At 44.0% G+C, this 13,039-nt stretch overlaps 1 protein-coding gene across 4 annotated transcripts in view; it reads left to right on the top strand.

The window, feature by feature from the left end:
• The first annotated feature begins 7,731 nt into the window (after positions 1 to 7,731).
• Positions 7,732 to 13,039, top strand: part of LOC124946470 (hybrid signal transduction histidine kinase E-like) — a 36,803-nt gene continuing 31,495 nt past the window's right edge. Inside the window, exon 1 of one of the 4 annotated variants that reach the window (XM_047487196.1) lies at positions 7,732 to 7,884. The gene's annotated coding sequence lies outside the window, so the exon portion shown is untranslated. Of the gene's footprint in view, positions 7,885 to 11,182; positions 12,525 to 12,552; positions 12,838 to 13,039 lie in introns of those variants that run through there. The other 3 variants (XM_047487197.1, XM_047487193.1, XM_047487195.1) reach the window with 3 other exon arrangements.

The raw sequence follows: 13,039 nt of genomic DNA, 5'->3' as shown, positions 1-13,039 counted from the left end.
ACGGTGTAATCCGTGCAAATTAGATTTAATGGGGTGAATTAGAATCGGTGAGAAAGAGAAAGAGAGGGATCTAGTCGTGTCACGCGATGGGTGCAAACAGTAAAGAAAGCAGGCGTGTGCGTGGGGTGATTCGCAGGCGGATGTGACTCTTCTCTCTTTTTCTCTTTCTATCTCTTTCTACTCGAATACCGTAATCGTCAGTCATCCGGGCCGATGTTGCCGAGCTTACATCGAAGCTGTAGTCTACCTTCTTTTTTCCTCGTCCCGTGGAACCCCAGTGTAGGGCTCTTGGGACGTGGAGCGACTATAAGGGAGTTCTGGAGTCGGATAGGGAAAGGGTGCGAGAGAGAGAGAGACGAAGAGAGAGAGAGACGAAGAGAGAGAGAGAGAGAGAAATAGGCGGAGGGAACGGAAGTAGGAAAGAGAAAGAGAGAGAGAAATAGTCGAGAGTGGGAGGAAGAGTCGAGGGTCGCAGGATACGTCGAGCGACGCGTTTGGACGCATGTGGAGGTTGGAGTCGAGGACTCGCATCCCCCGGGGGCTTACAGCTGTCGCGTACCCAACACCTTTTTCCCTACGCCACGGCGCACAAGTACACGCCACGCATGCATAGCGTAATACGCGAATAGAAATTGCCCATGTAGGAATATCTCGGTATTGTGGGCGGGCGACACGACGCGACTCGTCGTTCTTTTATCCTATCTTTCTTTTTCTCTCTCTTTCTGACTTCTTTCTTTTTTCTTCATTCCTTTCATTATCATCGATACGTCTGAGTTGGTTCTTTGTTTAACGAACATATATGTAACACCTTCGCAGACATCGAATCATTAACATAATTAGGATTTACCGAGCTTTGCAATGTGTCTTAACAAATGATCTTTTTCTTATTTCAAACATGCGGGTAGATGGTTGATGACTATGATTCTAAAGTACTTGGTAGAAGATCCGTCTCTTTTTCGAACAGGGTCCAGTCTTCCATCAATCTGTCTCTAAGAGGGACGACAGAGGCGGTTTCACGGTACGTGTTATAGCGTGGCAGGAATCAGAATGGGTTCTCCTTGGTCGCCTCTTCGATAGGGGAGTTAGCGTGGGTTTATAGGGTGGCATAAGAGAGGAGAGGGCACGAGGTAGTTATAGGGGCTGACTATAGCGTCGTAGAATTACCGGCTTGCCACGAGAGGGATGTTCAGCCAAGCCGGAAAGTCCCGGAACCCGAACGTTCCGTATACCACCAATACCACCACTGCAAAGCTTTATGATACCTACTACTATTCCATAGTAGGAGAGAAAGTTCGAGATAGCGTTATCCCTCGATTCGGTCTACGCGATTCACCTATCTATGAATTCTTCGGAAATCCTTCCTCCCTTTCCCCAGATTTCTCACTCGAAAACATCTTGACGAAGGCTCTACTACCGGATCAATACCCTTCCGTAACATGCTCTCATTCGACGATGAAATAATAACGCGTAGATATCGCAGAGTAAACTGCTTTATTGCCGTCGCTCGTTGCACTATTTTTTTATCTTTATTCGAAACATTTGTAAGATAATTATAACGAATGTAAATTGTAGCGTTAAAGTGTAACAATCAATTATATCGTATGTTTGTTGAGAAAGAAAAAAATGACGAATGATGTCGAGGGAAAAGCGAATGTCGATCGATTTCAATATCAGATAATGTTGGAAAAAATATTCTCAGGCTTTCTTTCGTTGATTCGAAAGTTACCTGAAAAGTCCAGCATGAATCAAAATTAAAGTCACTTTATCGTAAATTCTCTTCTCATCCAATTCTTTTCCATCGACATGGTCTCCGACTCAGTCTGGTCTAAGCAAAGCAATTAGTCATTCGTAGCCGCGATGATAAAACAAAAAAATATTATGGACATTCTTGAAACGTTTTCTCTCACAGCAGAGTCCCCGTTTTTCTTAAAGAATACTTTTCAAATGCAGGAAAGGACAACTTCCAAGCGGTAAAGTTCGAGAATCTTGTGATCATTATCGCGAATAATTTTATTCTTTCCTACTTTCTTTTTCTTCCTTTTCTTTTTATCTCTTCCTCCCTTTTAATGCAAACAACGAACTAATTAATAGGAAACGTGGCGCGCGCAAGTTTTCCCAGGTCTCGTTAAATATGAATGTGAATATGACTTCTCGCGTTATGATTTTTGTGATCGTTCACGCTCACGATCCATATTCGAGTACCGTTGCAAAATCAGTCGAAAACCGATGGCTGGGCGCGGTCGTGTGCTCTGCAGGTACCCGTACATAAAGTCGGACGTTAAATAATGAATGATCCGAAATGCAAAGCGTGGACGAGCTAGCGTAAAATTCGCCGTGGATCGTTTGACCGAACGATTATCAAAAGCGTTCGGATTCGCATGCGAGGCAACGAATTGAAGAGTACCAAATGCCGCATGCGATAGCATGGGGAGGTAGTTGGTTTGGTAGGTTGCGTAGAGTGAGGGTGGGCTTCGATAAGTCGATTTGCTGCCAATGATCGGAGATTATTTACTGCACGTTCGGTCTACACGTATGTATATATATGTGTATTTATATATATACACATTCTTGTATATAATATATACACACACACACATACACACATATATATATATATATAAACATATAAATGGATGTATATGTGTTTTTCTGACGTTAAATATATGAAAAAAAAAAAGAAAATATAAACATTCTCGAGAACAAACGTTTTCTCCTTCGATGATTCTTGAGTATCAAGCTCTTTATCTGATCAAAATATCCGCATTTAATCCTCCTTTCCTTTTCCACATGTTTGTAGCCGTTAATTGTCGAACCGCATTCCCCACTGTGTACTTTCGAGCCACTGAGTACTAGTCGTATCATTGATCGTGCTATCAGCACTCCTCTCGTCTGCTCTCTTTCTCGTCCTTCTGTTTGTATTTGCAGGCTGTTTCTTAATGTTAGATAGGTTATGATCAATTCGAATTTCGGTAGAAAGACTTTCATCGATTTCATAGAAAATCGGTGGTTGTATAGATTCTCGGAAGCGAAAACAAGAGAGAAAGAGAGTGAAAAAGAGAAAGAGAGTCAGAGAGAGGGAGAGGGAGACAGAGATAGACAGAGAGAGAGAGAGAGAGAGAGAGAGAGAGAGAGAGAGAGAAAGAGAGAAAGGTATCGTAGCAAACGATGAGTGGGTGAAAGCTGAAGCGGTCTAAATGTGCGAGACACTTAATTAAAATGTTTAACAAAGGAGCGTGCACGACGCTTAAACACGAAACTTAATTAAATCGATTATAATAAGGTAAAAGTAAAGGTGTAAGAGAGAAAAGGATAGAGATGTAACGATGACAGGAGAGAGGAATGGGAGAGAAAGAAAGAAAGAGAAAGAGAGAGAGAGTGAGTGAAAGAGAGAGAGAAAGAGAGAGAGAAAGAGAGAGAGAAAGAGAGAGAGGAAGAGAAAGAGAGAGAGAGAGAGAGAGAGAGAGAGAGAGAGGAAGAGAAGTCGAAATTAGTTAGACAGAGTAAAGTGGAAGGGAAACGAAGAAGAGAGAAAATGTGAGCAACTCTCTTTTTTCCAAGGTCCGGTTGGTAGACGCACGGGATATAGTGCTCGTAGATAGGAGTACACTGCGTATATGCAGTTTGCGAGGATTGCAAAGGAGGGAGGGATGGAGGGAGGTGAAAGAGGGCCTACACAAGCGCGTTTAATCCATCGTAGGTACGATCGGCCGAGCGTATATCCGAGAGGATTTGATGTCGAGAGTGAGTGAGTGAGAAAGAGAGAGAGAGAGAGAGAGAGAGAGAGAGAGAGAGAGAGAGAGAGAGAGAGATTGAAAGAGGGTGGCCAGGCACAGAGCTAAATATCGAGGGGGTTGCGGTGGTAGGAGGTGGTGCGTCGAGTGTCATCCCACTTTTCCTCCGTCTGGATGGTTCGAGGGAACGTGTAGGGTGAACGTTGGAAAAAGTGCGAGCAAGAGAGAAAAAAGAGGCAAAGAGAGAGAGAGAGAGAAAGAGAAAGAGAGGGAGAGAGAGGAGTAAGGGAAAAGGAGGATACGGTCGCAAGATTTGCGAGACGTCACTGCGAAAATACGCGCAATTGAACTTTTCAACCTCGTTGGGTTCCCCACCTCTGGCAGTCGGCACTGTCCCCTTTCCCCACTTCCCCGATCTCTTCCTCGTCGGCTTCCATTTACTCTATCGCCCTCGAATTTTCGGCCCGACTCGTTGCCTTCGTCTCTCTTTTTCTCTTCGTCCTTTTCTTTTTCTCCTTTATTTTTTCTTTCTCTTTTTCTCTATCGTGTTTTCTGTCTCTCTCCTTCTCTCTGGCACTTTCCTCCGCCCGCACCACCTCCGCTCGCTCATGGGTCCTTCGCTCTTTTGTCATGGCACCCTTGTTCGCGCTGTCCCACTCTATTTGCCACCCCCCGTCGTTCCATCATCCCTCAAAGCCGTAGGGTCTAACCGGTGGCACAGAGGAGGGTTGCTAGTGGTGGCTCGTACGACGCCCCGAGCCAGCTCAACTTCTCCGTCCATCTATTCATCTCTCTCTCTCTTTCTCTCTTTCTCTCTTTCTCTCTCTCTCTCTCTCTCTCACTCTCTCACTCACTCTTTCTCTCTCTCTCTCTCTCTCTCTCTCTCTCTCTCTCTCTTATTCCTCAACACGTCTCGCTATGTACAGCTTTCTCTTTCTAACATGAAATACTACCGAAGGGGGGATTTGCAGAGACTGGCAAATATGCGCCGCGATAAAGGCGGCCCATTCGTGGCCGAACCGTTTGCCGCGATTATCCGAAGGCTCCACACCACTACCAACATCAACAACACCATCTCTACCATCGTCCGTATGTCGTGAACGAAGACGTCTTTTTCTTGATCCTTGAGATTCCTATGAAATTCCAACCACGAGATTTACCGAGGATTAGTGCTTTGAAACTTTTTGTAAAATTTTGTTGTAAAATTTTATCCATCTACATATTGTTGAATACGTAATAAAAGAAAAAAAAGAAAAGATATAAAAACGTATAGATCATAGAAAGGCAATTTTCGCGAGATTTAAATGATTTTTCTTTGAGAAAGCAGGTCATGCCAAATTTCAATATATCCTTCCATCGACACACACGAGAAACTCAACAGCCCGTTCAGATGAAAGGCCTTCTTGTATATCTCAAATATCGCTGGATCGTAAAATCAAAGAGCAAGAACAAGTCAGCAAATAGAAAAAGGAAGAGAGAGAGAGAGAGAGAGAAAGAGTGAGAGAGAGAGAGAGAGAGAAAAGGAGAGACAGTGATTGATCGTCGTCGCTAGAGCATTTAGGAAAAATCCTTTCAACAACTATCGTTTTTCGAAGAAAGCCAAAGAAGAGTTTTTATAAATGTTAAAATTTAATCTTCGATGAAACATTTATGTTTTCATAACAATTAGTATTTTTGTACAAAATAATGATAATATATTAGATAATAATTCGGTTCGTCGGAGGAATTCCTTATTGACAAGGTCGTGACAAGGAAGGATTTCTATTTCCGATGACACAAAGGATACAGATGCGTGGCAATCTGTTGCTCTTCGTGCTAAAGCTACTCTCATCTCCCTCGATTCGAGAACCCGTCAAATGCGAGAAACAAATCTCGAGCATCGAACGATCGCGGGACGGAGTCGATTCGATCAACTAGTCCGGTCGAAAATGGGAATTTCGCGGGCTATCCCGAATAGCATTGTCCAGGCATGTGCATATAGCGTGTCCAATCGTATTAGCCTCACCCAAGAGATTTCAGGTGGTCATGCATTGCGTCAAAGGTAAATATCGTTTGCATTACTTGCGCGTGTTGCGTATTGTACTGTTAGAATAGTTTTGCTGGCCATGTTAATCTCTAATGAAGTTTTTTGATTATTAATTTAAAATGAAACGACGCATCGATGTCATTACTTTTCGTATAATCGATTTCTCAAACATATTATTATAAATAACCTTGCTTTTGTTTTCATCAATATTTTATTCGACAAAAATCGTTGATTTTTTAACATGAACATCACCGAAGTATGAATACGATCCAATAAAAAGTTCACTGAGACACGTTCGAAAACGAATAAGTAGAATCATAGAAAGTTCTCATCGTAGAAAAGCATTAGAAAATCGCGGAAGGGTTCAAAGAGATAGAAAGGTCGAATCGAGTGATCTTTTCTCACGCAAGGAACCAGCATCACCGGCAGGAGTAGAAATCAAACCAGAATCATGCTCCTTAACCCTTTTCGATCTCAAGAAATTCTTTCATTGTCGCTTTTCTCTCCAGTTTATATCTTACCCTCTCCCTTACTCTCATCATTCCCCTTTGCTGCATACTCAGCAAACCTCACCCAACCTTTAACTATGTCCACTCCATGTATCCGCGATACGATGAACGGGACAAGGCTTGACCGTTGTCCAGTTCTCAGCATCCGTTCCTTTTCTCTTCCGTCTCGTGAGAATAAAACGGGATAAAAAAAAACTGGTCCAGAGAGCGCAAATCGAAATGCCGAGAGGTTAGTTTGGGCCAGGCCAAGGAGGAAGGAGAAAAAGAAAATGAATTCGAGTTATGATGCTTGAAAGAGAATATACATTTTTGCGATCAGTTCGAAAGGCACGACGTCAATGGACACTTCGAAGAGATTCGATCAGAAAAATCTCGAAATGATTCGACAAATATAAAAACTTTGCATATAAGTGAGAATGTTCATAATTAAGTGTCGTATCGTTCGAGTGTTGCGTTCAGTGATATTTGTGATTAAAATAAAAATTTTCTGTACTCTTTTTTAAAATAGTACAGTTGTGAAAATGATACGGTTCTAATCGTCATGATTTTAAATGTTTTGTGCTCGGACGGTGATCGTTTAATTAACTGAAACAGTGGATCGAGTCAGATGTCATTGATTGAAATATTTTCTTCTGGGAAAATTTAAGACAATTCATAATTTTACATCGTATCCTTTTTATCAAATAGATTTTCCTCTTTTTTTCATATTTTTACTTATTCTTATCAGTATAATAATTTAGCTTTTCATAGGAAAGATATTATATTGATTCAACGACACAGCTATGGACCAACGCCGTACATCACCTTTAAACATTGCTTTATACAACTACATTACTTTAAGTTAATTCGTAACAATGGAGTAATCCGTTTTAATACCGTTAGCATAAAAAGCGGTTAACGACACCAACAAAGCTAGGGGAATAAATCTTTGCTTTGCTTCACGACTTTTCATGACTCCTTTATATTTGTTTGCCATTTAACTATGTTAATTGTTAGTTCTATAAAAGAGCATAGGGATTTTAATGTTATATAGTTGATCATCTATCCTTTTCAGGGATTATATTCTTCCTCTGACCATGGATTTCCACGGACATCGAAAATAATTTACAGATGAAATGAAAATTTTTAAGTGTATATTTAGAAAAATATACATTAAGAATCTTCAAATTTAGAAGATATTGATAATAAAATTTTGTAAAGTGTTTCAGTTTTTCAGCTTTTAGATTTCTCTACGCGTATAGGTGAAAATCGGTCGGAAAGATTTTTTTCGATCCAAGGAATCGACGTAAACGGATTAATTCAAAACAAGTAGTTACGTTCATTTTTACAGGTTTGTAATTTCAAGAGGCAATATCCGTGATTAAACTTGTATGTTCATGTGGTAGACTTTTGGACCTACCTAGGGAATTTTTTAAGCTCGTATAAAATCTAAAGTAGAGGTTTTGCAGGACGGGTGGGAATGCTGCATCAGTATACGCGACAGCACGATAATCCAGGAAAGAAAGTATCGCGAAAGTTTCCAGCATGCAAGGCTACAGTAGAAGATAAGGCTAATTGTGGAGTTTCTCGCTTGATTGTGTTTACCGATACGACAAGAAGGAGCAATTTCCAAAAACAGGTAACTGCTTTGTAAGTTATTTCTTCAATGTGAACAAGCGAAGTAAAATTTGGCCAAATGAATTTGGATCGAGACGATAGATGCGTTTCTATGGAATAATTGTACAGTAGAATTTTGATACGTCATCATTGAAAAAATAATCCAAGGTAAAGACGTAGACCGGGTCAGGAACGGGTTGCTGTAATAGTTTTACTAAGAGTTTACGGGCCCACAATGGTCGGGCCCTAAACAAAGTACTAGAAAGAAACTCTTAGCAGGTAGTCCGTTCCAGAGACACGTGCTACCTGATTTATTGTATCTTTTTGTGTGGACGATATGCAAGGTGTCGAAGAAGTCATAAGGTGTCGAAACTTCAAAGACCCTTCTCTTCTCTTTTTCTTTTGGAAACGTCATAAAGTTTACGAGTTTAATGGTTTCGCGTTAGTTACTTGACGGGAATTTCTTACGTTCTGTAGATTTGATTAAAACGTAGCAGAGATTCGAGTTTGCAGTAAGCGACATCGGAATAATTTCGAGTTGAAATTCTCCGTGATACGAACTTTAACAAATTCGATATTCGCAAGCGCATCGGTCAGTTCAAACGTTAATCGTCTGCACGAAATATCGTTCGTAAAAAAACTCTGAATCTTTCGGCAAATACGGATCGACAGAGTCTATCGAGCGAATCGATAGAAACAGAAATCCATATCGGATTAGCGCGGAGTTTTTGTCGCTTGGCATCAAAGCAGTCCTGATTGGTGAGATCCTCGCATGACTGCCATGGTTGATTGGGATCATTGTAGGGGGTATTTTATGCACCGAGCATGCACCGCAGCTCGAGCTTGAATACCGAATCAGGACGATAAAGGAGGAGTGAGAGAGAGAAAGAGAAAGCGCAGGAGAGGGGAGAGGATGAAAAGCGGGGAAGAGCCGAGCTTCGGTTTCCTAGCAAAGGCTGTGTTCCGCAGTAGAGGCCCGTGGCAGTTGAAGTCTCCCACTTCTCCGTTTTAATAATCCTCTACCCCCTTTAGAGCAGCCCGAACAAGGATAGACCACAGCTGGCCCCCTTTTCTCCTCATGCCTACTATAAAGGGGGGCGCAGCTCTCCCACAGCGTACATTTGTATCTTTTTCTCTCTTTCCCTTTTCCTTTTTTCTCCAATCTTCTTTAATATTATGCGAGAGCCGTTTGTCTCACGTAACCGACTTTGCCGGGATCCAAAGTCACTTTAAAATATTTTCTATTGCGATCGGAAGGCATACTTTTGGGAAGAAAATTTCCAGCCTGATTGTTGTTATTGCGACGATTTGTAAAAATAAATATCTACAGAGAAAGAGAGCAAATCTACGTTTGAGACGCTCTATTTAGCAAAGTTCGATAGCGAAGCGTTCTCTTTCGATGCGAAAGGCCTTTCTAAAGCGGGGAAATAACTTCCACGAAGTCGGTCGTCTCCATCTCTGTTGGCTTCGGGCGTGGAGGTGGCTGAGATTAAGGGAACTTGGAGGACTCACCGACTATTCGTCGACTTCGTGTGGGCGCATACTTGGTCGGAATAGCTAAGCATCTCGGCTCCGAGTCGTTTCACGACGAATTCCCAAAAGTACAAGGAGAGTCGATCGTGTATGAAGGCATTGCGAATGTATGGACGTCATATTTGTTGTATTTAAGGCAAGATGATATGGCTCTATTCGAAGAAGGATAACGAGAAGCAGTTTGGAAGTCGGTTTTCAATTTTTTTTTGTATCGTGTTCTTGATAGAATAAATGTTAGTAATTGACACATCGAAGCGTTGGTCACATAAATTTCTCGATCAGAGGGAAAAACCGATCTTTCCCGATCGCTACGATTTGTTGAATCTGTCGAGGGAAAAAAATATTGAGTGAGAAAAATTCCTGAACGAAGTTCTTATCGCGTTAAATGCGTCGACGTTCGATAATAGACATTCGTTATATCCTAGTTGTCTAATCTCTTATTTGTCCTTTTTCAGCACCTTTCCTTCATTCTTCTCTTCTCTTTCCCTCTTTTCCAATCTGTCATTCTCCGTCGGGTACTGAAAAGCTTTGGTAGGCAGGAAAACAAGCACAAACAGGCGAGAGAACTACGATATGCTACCGCTCTTCGATGTAAGCGCGCACATGTGCAAAAGAAGGAAAAGAGTGAGGGAGGAGAGAAGGAAGAAAGAAAAGAATGAGAGAAGGAAAGATAGAGAGAAAGAAACGAAGGTAGGCCTATAGTGATGGATTTGCACGGAAGAGAGGTGCGAGGTTTAAAAGAACAGGAGAGAGGATGCAAAAGAGAAAGAAAGAAGGAAAGAGAAAGAGAGAAAAAGAGAAGGGGGAACGAATCGAGTAAGCGTTAACGCGTGAGTAAGAATGAGAAAAGTCAAAGAAGGGGGAAGTAAAGTTAGAAAGCGAAGGAAGAAGGAAAGAAGGAAGACGGAAGGGAATGGAAAAAGAGAGACGGTCCACACGCGTTTGCGGAAGAGAGCATCGGCTCGAGCGACAGAGAGACTAGGAGGCGGCGGCGGTGAAGTCAGAGAATGAGGAGGAGGAAGAGGAGGAGGAAGAGGAGGAGGTGAAAGAGGAGGCGACGGGAGTGCTCGCGCCCGAGCGAGACCGAGTCGAACCGAGGACAGGCAGCAGAGCCGTTGGCGTAGTAACGTAGCGGAGCGATGCTCGTATGCTGAGCTTGGCTGCTATGCTCGCCTTTTCCGCCTCTTGTTCGGCTGCCGCCACCACCGCCGCCGTCGCCGTTGCCGCCATCAGGTCGACACCACCAAGCGACGATGACGACGACGACGACGACGACGACGACGACGACGACGATGACGACGACGACACCACCAAGCGACGATGACGACGATGACGACGACGACGACGACGACGACGACGACGACGACGACGACGATGACGACGATGACGACGATGACGACGATGACGACGATGACGATGACGACGACGACGACGACGATGACGACGATGCCGAGAGTAGACGATATCTGTGTGAGCACGCGCCTGTGCGCTGCTGCGTTCTCCGATGCGCGCCGTTGGATCCCCTCTACATTGGGATCGGATCTCTCTCTCTTTCTGTCTTTCGTTTTCTCTACTTCTCACTCTCCCGCTTGGCTCTACGCTCGCGCGCACACGGTGGCGGTCCCCTTGAACATGTGTGCGCGCGCGCATCCACGTGCGAGCCTGTGTAGTATTCGTGGTGGATAGGGGTCCCGGCCCGGCTCTCTCGGCCCGTCGTCCCGTCTCGTCTCGTCTCGTCCCGTCCCATCCCATCCCGTTCCGTTCCGTTCCGTAGAGTAGTATCGCACCGCGCCGTTCGCCACCCGCTATCCACAGCAGTTTCAGCCAGCCCGCCCGCCCGACTGCTTGCCAGTGTCCCACCGCACGTCGAACCGTTTGCACTCAGAAGCGATCAGGGAGCCCTTCCGTCCCTCCTGCCGGCCTTCTTGCCAGCCTGCCTGCCAGCCTGACTGCCGATCTCCCACTTCTCCCTCTACCTCTCCCTTCATCTCCACCTTCAACTCCACTAGCTTTACCTCCTCCCTTACTGTTCACACCATACCGCGCGTCTTCCTCGTTTTTCCCTTTCCAATGTATACTCCACTTTGTGAGCCCAGTAGTAACTCTGGTCATCTTTATCGCCCACTCTCTCTTTCTCAATAGCATTTCTTCCTCGCCGTCAGTCACATACTCTCGGAACTTATGAGAGTCTGGTTATCTCTCTCTCACTTCCACCTCCCTTTATCCATGTTCTTTCTTCGTCTTCTTCTTTCTCAGTTCTTCCTCTTCCTCGCTCGCTCACTCGCTCGCTCGCGGGCGCATTTAACCTCCTGTACGTTCCACCTCTTCACTTCCTTCCCTCTTTCCTCACGCTGCCAGACGTCTCGATCTCCCTCTCTCTCTCGCGCGCGCGCACGCTGAGCAAGCGTCCTCCACCGTCCTTCCTACTAGACGGAGAGAGGGAGACCCATTTCCCTCCCACTTGCGGCCACTCTTTCTCTCTCTCTCACTCTCTTTTTCTCTCTTTCTATCACACTCGAACACCGTCGGTGTATACTCCCGCTGTCACCTGATCGCGGGACACTTTTCGCGGGTGAGATACCGCTCGGCCACCGAGTCATCGAGTCTACCGCTGTTCGTTCTTCCTTCCACCTCTGTCTCTCCCTTTTCATCTTCTTTTACTTCTTTTTCTTTTTCTTCGACAACCTCCCTCCTTCTCCTACCCTACCTCCTTCTTTGGCTCTTGCTCCTCTTCCACGCTCCTTCGCCTCTTACTTCTTCCTCGTGCGATCTTACCGTGCACAAGAGTCGACTTTGCCGCGTACGCTTGAAGCAGAGCTTGTAGTGGTAGCTTCCGACAGAAAGGAAGAAGAAAAAAGGAATAAAAGAGAAGAGAAAGAGGTCTCGACCAACGTCGGCCAACGCACAAGAGTGGTTGTCCCTCGCTTGTTCTCACTCTCTTTCTCTCTCTTCTTCTATCTCGATCTCACTCCTTTTACCATCCTCTCTCTTCCTCCTTTCACGGATCCGGAGGGGTGCGTTTGAAAGTCGAAAAGCCAGAGGAGGAAAGAGTGACACATTCTGAACGTGAACACGCGCCACGACGGATTTACGGAAGAGAAGAAGAAATCGGCAAGGAGAGGCAATCAGGTCTGTGTCACGTCCGTGTGTTTTCCGTGTTTCTTTCGTCACAGTTTTGTTTTTGTTGGCTTTCGATCGAGTTCGCCGACTTCTTCGTGTTTTTCGATGGTATCGATCGACGATCGTTCGAGCTTGTGATGCATTGATAAAAAGTTTTGCGAGTCACTCGTCAATGGGAATTCATTCTTTAGTGATAAATATCTCGTGTTATCGGAGATCGGCAATATATTTGTGGAATAACCTGATTGATTTTCATTGATACTCGATAAGTTCGATGAAGAAAGGAAGAAATATTCCGATCAACTTTTCTTAATTTTCTTACGTACGTAGAAATCTTTTTTATTTCTTTAAGAAAAAAGCAAGAAACAGAGAAAAAGAAAATATTTTCAGTAAGTCGTACGAAATAATTTTTGGGATAAAATTTTTCGCGTGAATAAAGGATAAACACAATGGATAATCCTCACATGGCGCAAAGTTGCGGTTAAAATGGAGCAAAGGATACGTGGTAGCCGACGGTGAAGATA

This window comes from Vespa velutina, chromosome 2 (genome assembly GCF_912470025.1).
Source record: "Vespa velutina chromosome 2, iVesVel2.1, whole genome shotgun sequence".
Lineage (NCBI taxonomy): Eukaryota > Metazoa > Arthropoda > Insecta > Hymenoptera > Vespidae > Vespa > Vespa velutina.
Note: the sequence above shows the minus strand (reverse complement) of the source record. Positions and strands in the feature narration are given on the sequence as shown.